Here is a 7,733-nt window from a genome sequence, read left to right as displayed (position 1 = left end):
AAGACATTTGCAGAGCGCATCTGCCTGCGTTGCACACTCCAACTAATTATAACGAAGCCATTATACTAGCACACACTCAGTGTACCTAGTGGCATCCTATACGTGGCTATTGGACTTTGCTATAGTCCCACTAGGGCCAAGACATTTGCAGAGCACATCTGCCTGCATTGCACACTCCAAGTTTTTTAAACTAAGCAATTTTACTAGCAAACACTCAGTGTACCTAGTGGCATCCTATACGTGGCAATTGGACTTTGCTATAGTCCCACTAGTGCAAAGACATTAGCAGAGCACATCTGCCTGCATTGCACACTACAAGTTTTTTAAACTCAGCCATTATACTAGCAAACACACAGTGTACCTAGTGGCATCCTATACGTGGCTATTGGACTTTGCTATAGTCCCACTAGTGCCAAGACATTTGCAGAGCGCATCTGCCTGCGTTGCACACTCCAACTAATTATAACGAAGCCATTATACTAGCAAACACTCAGTGTACCTAGTGGCATCCTATACGTGGCTATTGGACTTTGCTATAGTCCCACTAGTGCCAAGACATTTGCAGAGCGCATCTGCCTGCGTTGCACACTCCAACTAATTATAACGAAGCCATTATACTAGCACACACTCAGTGTACCTAGTGTCATCCTATACGTGGCTATTGGACTTTGCTATAGTCCCACTAGTGCCAAGACATTTGCAGAGCGCATCTGCCTGCGTTGCACACTACAACAAATTATAACGAAGCCATTATACTAGCAAACACTCAGTGTACCTAGTGGCATCCTATACGTGGCTATTGGACTTTGCTATAGTCCCACTAGTGCCAAGACATTTGCAGAGCGCATCTGCCTGCGTTGCACACTCCAACTAATTATAACGAAGCCATTATACTAGCACACACTCAGTGTACCTAGTGGCATCCTATACGTGGCTATTGGACTTTGCTATAGTCCCACTAGGGCCAAGACATTTGCAGAGCACATCTGCCTGCATTGCACACTCCAAGTTTTTTAAACTAAGCAATTTTACTAGCAAACACTCAGTGTACCTAGTGGCATCCTATACGTGGCTATTGGACTTTGCTATAGTCCCACTAGTGCAAAGACATTAGCAGAGCACATCTGCCTGCATTGCACACTCCAAGTTTTTTAAACTCAGCCATTATACTAGCAAACACTCAGTGTACCTAGTGGCATCCTATACGTGGCTATTGGACTTTGCTATAGTCCCACTAGTGCCAAGACATTTGCAGAGCGCATCTGCCTGCGTTGCACACTCCAACTAATTATAACGAAGCCATTATACTAGCAAACACTCAGTGTACCTAGTGGCATCCTATACGTGGCTATTGGACTTTGCTATAGTCCCACTAGTGCCAAGACATTTGCAGAGCGCATCTGCCTGCGTTGCACACTACAACAAATTATAACGAAGCCATTATACTAGCAAACACTCAGTGTACCTAGTGGCATCCTATACGTGGCTATTGGACTTTGCTATAGTCCCACTAGTGCCAAGACATTTGCAGAGCGCATCTGCCTGCGTTGCACACTACAACAAATTATAACGAAGCCATTATACTAGCAAACACTCAGTGTACCTAGTGGCATCCTATACGTGGCTATTGGACTTTGCTATAGTCCCACTAGTGCCAAGACATTTGCAGAGCGCATCTGCCTGCGTTGCACACTACAACAAATTATAACGAAGCCATTATACTAGCAAACACTCAGTGTACCTAGTGGCATCCTATACGTGGCTATTGGACTTTGCTATAGTCCCACTAGTGCCAAGACATTTGCAGAGCGCATCTGCCTGCGTTGCACACTTTAACTAATTATAACGAAGCCATTATACTAGCAAACACTCAGTGTACCTAGTGGCATCCTATACGTGGCTATTGGACTTTGCTATAGTCCCACTAGTGCCAAGACATTTGCAGAGCGCATCTGCCTGCGTTGCACACTCCAACTAATTATAACGAAGCCATTATACTAGCACACACTCAGTGTACCTAGTGGCATCCTATACGTGGCTATTGGACTTTGCTATAGTCCCACTAGTGCCAAGACATTTGCAGAGCGCATCTGCCTGCGTTGCACACTCCAACTAATTATAACGAAGCCATTATACTAGCACACACTCAGTGTACCTAGTGGCATCCTATACGTGGCTATTGGACTTTGCTATAGTCCCACTAGGGCCAAGACATTTGCAGAGCACATCTGCCTGCATTGCACACTCCAAGTTTTTTAAACTCAGCCATTATACTAGCAAACACTCAGTGTACCTAGTGGCATCCTATACGTGGCTATTGGACTTTGCTATAGTCCCACTAGTGCCAAGACATTTGCAGAGCGCATCTGCCTGCGTTGCACACTCCAACTAATTATAACGAAGCCATTATACTAGCAAACACTCAGTGTACCTAGTGGCATCCTATACGTGGCTATTGGACTTTGCTATAGTCCCACTAGTGCCAAGACATTTGCAGAGCGCATCTGCCTGCGTTGCACACTCCAACTAATTATAACGAAGCCATTATACTAGCAAACACTCAGTGTACCTAGTGGCATCCTATACGTGGCTATTGGACTTTGCTATAGTCCCACTAGTGCCAAGACATTTGCAGAGCGCATCTGCCTGCGTTGCACACTCCAACTAATTATAACGAAGCCATTATACTAGCACACACTCAGTGTACCTAGTGGCATCCTATACGTGGCTATTGGACTTTGCTATAGTCCCACTAGTGCAAAGACATTAGCAGAGCACATCTGCCTGCATTGCACACTCCAAGTTTTTTAAACTCAGCCATTATACTAGCAAACACACAGTGTACCTAGTGGCATCCTATACGTGGCTATTGGACTTTGCTATAGTCCCACTAGTGCCAAGACATTTGCAGAGCGCATCTGCCTGCGTTGCACACTCCAACTAATTATAACGAAGCCATTATACTAGCAAACACTCAGTGTACCTAGTGGCATCCTATACGTGGCTATTGGACTTTGCTATAGTCCCACTAGTGCCAAGACATTTGCAGAGCACATCTGCCTGCGTTGCACACTCCAACTAATTATAACGAAGCCATTATACTAGCAAACACTCAGTGTACCTAGTGGCATCCTATACGTGGCTATTGGACTTTGCTATAGTCCCACTAGTGCCAAGACATTTGCAGCACGTCTGCCTGCGTTGCACACTCCAACGAATTATAACTAAGTTACATTGTCAGGGATATTTATTCTTTATTATTCTGCTGTTAATAAAGCTAGACCACCACTGCAATCTTCACCACCTCTCAATTTTTACTACCACATTTTCAGTCCACAATCTTGTCGCAATCAACATGAGTGGCAAAATGACAGATGCTGGTGGAAAGGGGAAGAGGCGTGGTGGAAAAGGCAAAAAATGTTTTGTCAGTGGGGAAGGTGGTAAAGCTCCATTATCATCTGCTGAAGATAGACCATCTACTAGCAAAAGTAAGATGTCTACTACTTATTGTGGACAATCCGATGTGCTCCCTTTTTTACGGACACGAACAAGAGGAACAAAGGTAGATGATGGGCAAAAAAGGAAAATGCTTGAATGGATCTCAAGTGGTCCAACAAGTGCCCTCTCAGCCACTTCAAGTACCGCATCCAAAAAACACCATTCCTCTGAGTTGTCATCCCAATCACACTTGATTTCTCCCAGCTCTGAAGTCTCCATCAGCCCTGCACAGTATGGTGGAACTGAGATGGCTGAGTCTGCAGAGCTGTTCAGTCACACTATAGCCTGGGAATCAGAGGTCTGCTCCCAAGCTACAGTGAGTACAGAACAGGAAATGGTCTGCAGTGATGCCCAGAACCTTTGTGACTCAGATTCAGGCCGTGAGGACCAAGTTTCTGAGCATAATGTTGACCTTTTGTCACAAACTGTAACACCTGTGGTTATAGACAATGAGGAACATACTGATGAAGATGAGACGCAGATACCCGATTGGGATGACAACTTAAATATTCGGTCAGGGCAAGAAGAGGCTCGGTCTGAGGGGGAGGGGAGTGCAAACACAACAATTGATGATGACGTTCTAGATCCCACCTACTGTCAACCCCCAGTCAGGCACTCGAGGAGGTCAACAGAGGCGGTGGAGGAGGATGCAACCGACGACGAAGTTACCTTGCGCCTTCCTGGACAGAGTCGGAGCACTGGTAGCACGTCTACAACTGCATCCTCAGCCACCACTCTGCCTATGAGCATTATTCGGGGTGGATCAACAGGTCGCATGGCCTCTAAGCCTTGCCTAGCCTGGGCCTTTTTTCACATCGAAAAAGATCGCCCAACTCATGTGATATGTAACATTTGTCATGATTCTGTTAGTAGAGGTCAAAACCTCAGCAGTTTGACAACTTCTTCCATGAATCGTCACATGAATAAATATCATAAGTCCCGGTGGGAAGCTCACCGTGCTGCAATGCCGGCTAGCGGAGCGAACCATCCACCGCCCGCCCCTTCCAGTGCATCCGCGCGCTCTTCATCTTCTAGGACTGTGGGGACAGCTGTCACACCTGTTTTTCCACGCAAAACTTCCACCACTGTAACCGCAACAGGCAGTTTGCTTGTAAGGTCGTCAGTTGGTTTGGAAGGGGAAACAAGTGAGTGTGTACAGCTCTCTCAGACATTGATAGCACCAACGTTGGATGAAGGCAACATCATGTCTCCGCCTGCACTTTCCTCACAAACCTGCATTTTTCCAGGGACACCCTACTCAACACCGTCTACACACAGCAGCCAGATCTCTGTCCCTCAGATGTGGTCAAATAAAAGGCCACTTCCTCCGACCCATGACAAAGCTAAGAGGTTGACTCTATCCCTCTGTAAGCTGTTGGCTACTGAAATGCTGCCTTTCCGCCTAGTGGACACACAGGATTTTAGAGACCTTATGTCTGTCGCTGTGCCCCAGTACCAGATGCCTAGTCGCCACTACTTCTCTAAGAAAGGTGTGCCCGCGCTACACCAGCATGTCGCACACAACATCACCGCTTCCTTGAGAAACTCTGTGTGTGAACGGGTGCATTTCACCACCGATACTTGGACCAGTAAGCATGGACAGGGACGTTACATGTCGCTGACTGGGCACTGGGTAACTATGGTGATAGATGGTGAAGGGTCTGCTGCACAAGTCTTGCCGTCCCCACGACTTGTGTGTCAATCCTCTGTCTGTCCAAGTTCCGCCACAGCTTCTGCATCCTCCACCTCATCTGGGTCCTCCACCTCCGCCCCAAGCCTGCCTGGTCAGGCCACCAGCGTTCTCACTGCGCAGAAGGAATCACGCACGCCTCATTACTATGCTGGCAGCCGAGCGCAACGGCATCAGGCGGTCTTTAGCTTGACATGTCTTGGTAATAAGAGTCACACAGCTGAGGAGTTGTGGTCAGCTCTGCGGTCCGAGTTTAATAAATGGTTGTCTCCACTCAACCTGCAGCCTGGTAAGGCCGTGTGCGACAATGCTGCAAACCTGGGTGCGGCCCTTCGCCTGGGCAAGGTGACACACGTACCTTGTATGGCTCACGTGTTGAACCTTGTCGTGCAGCAATTTTTAACACACTATCCCGGCCTAGATGGCCTTCTGAACAGGGCACGAAAACTGTCTGCTCACTTCCGGCGTTCAAGCGCCGCAGCTGAGCGACTTGCATCGCTCCAGAAGTCTTTCGGCCTGCCGGTTCATCGCCTGAAATGCGATGTGGCGACACGCTGGAATTCAACTCTACACATGTTACAGCGACTGTGGCAGCACCGCAGAGCCCTGGTGCAATACGTCATGACGTATAGCCTGGGCCAACGAGATGCAGAGGTGGGGCAGATCACCCTGATGGAGTGGTCTCAGATCAAGGACCTATGCACCCTTCGGCACAGTTTCGACATGGCGACGAATATGTTTAGCTCTGACAATGCCATTATCAGCATGACGATTCCAGTCATTTACATGCTGGAGCACACGCTAAACACTATTCGGAGTCAGGGGGTGGGACAACATGAAGGGGAGGAACTACAGGAGGATTCATATGTGCAAGGGACAACAACATCACCAAGATCCAGACGTTCATCATCACCAACGCAGCAGGCATGGGACCATGGGGAACAGGGATCGACAAGGGCGCATAGTAGCAGGCGAAATGTTGAGCAAGGTGCAGGAGAACATGAAGAAATGGAGGACGAACTGTCCATGGACATGGAAGACTCAGCGGATGAGGGAGACCTTGGTCAAATTTCAGTTGAAAGAGGTTGGGGGGAGATGTCAGAGGAAGAAAGAACGGTTAGCACCTCTATGCCACAAACACAGCGTGGACTTGGTCCGCATGGCTGCGCAAGACACATGAGTGCCTTCTTGTTGCACTACCTCCAACATGACAGTCGTATTGTCAAAATTAGAAGTGATGATGACTACTGGATTGCCACACTATTAGATCCCCGGTACAAGTCCAAATTTTGTGACATAATTCCAGCCATAGAAAGGGACGCACGTATGCAGGAGTATCAGCAGAAGCTGTTACTCGATCTTAGCTCGGCTTTTCCACCAAACAACCGTGCAGGTGCAGGGAGGGAATCTCCCAGTTGTAACTTGACAAACATGGGACGGTCTCGTCATCTTCACCAGTCTACCCGTACCAGTAGGACCGTATCTGGTGCCGGTAACAGCAATTTTATGGAATCTTTTCATAATTTTTTTAGACCCTCTTTTGCAAGGCCACCAGAGACAACAAGTCTGACACATACTCAACGGCTGGAGAGGATGATACAGGAGTATCTCCAAATGAACATCGATGCCATGACTGTGCAACTGGAGCCTTGCTCCTTTTGGGCTTCAAACATAGAAAAATGGCCAGAGCTCTCCAGTTACGCCTTGGAGATTTTGTCGTGTCCAGCTGCCAGCGTTGTCTCTGAACGTGTATTCAGTGCTGCTGGGTGTGTGCTGACAGATAAGCGCACGCGTCTGTCCAGTGACAATGTGGACAGACTGACGTTCATCAAAATGAACAAGTCATGGATCCAGAAGGAATTTACTACCCCTGTGTCATCCTGGGGAGAGTAAATGCTTGTGGATTTGGAATGTGCTTAATGCAAATCAAAACATCCTGTTTGCAACTAGGGCCCAAGTGCTGCCACTGATGGGGTGGGTGTCTGTGTGGCCCAATTTTTGGAAAAAAGGGAGACTCCGCTTGGAGTAACCCTTGCTTGCTGTGTTTTTAAAAGAAGCCAAGATGAACAGAGCTGGGATCAGGAAAGACTTTGCTACCTACCCCGGTGTCATCCTGGGGACGGATAAGAATGGCGTATTTTTGAATGTGCTTGATGCAAATCAAAACATCCTGTTTGCAACTAGGGCCCAAGTGCTGCCACTGATGGGGTGGGTGTCTGTGTGGCCCAATTTTTGGAAAAAAGGGAGACTCCGCTTGGAGTAACCCTTGCTTGCTGTGTTTTTAAAAGAAGCCAAGATGAACAGAGCTGGGATCAGGAAAGACTTTGCTACCTACCCCGGTGTCATCCTGGGGACGGATAAGAATGGCGTATTTTTGAATGTGCTCGATGCAAATCTAGCTGTGAAGTGTACAACTGGGGCACAACTGCTGCCACTGAAGGGGTGGGTGTGTGTGGGCCCAATTTTTGGAAAAAAGGGAGACTCCGCTTGGAGTAACCCTTGCTTGCTGTGTTTTTAAAAGAAGCCAAGATGAACAGAGCTGGGA

Source organism: Anomaloglossus baeobatrachus, chromosome 3 (assembly GCF_048569485.1).
Source record: "Anomaloglossus baeobatrachus isolate aAnoBae1 chromosome 3, aAnoBae1.hap1, whole genome shotgun sequence".
Taxonomy (NCBI): domain Eukaryota; kingdom Metazoa; phylum Chordata; class Amphibia; order Anura; family Aromobatidae; genus Anomaloglossus; species Anomaloglossus baeobatrachus.
Note: the sequence above shows the minus strand (reverse complement) of the source record.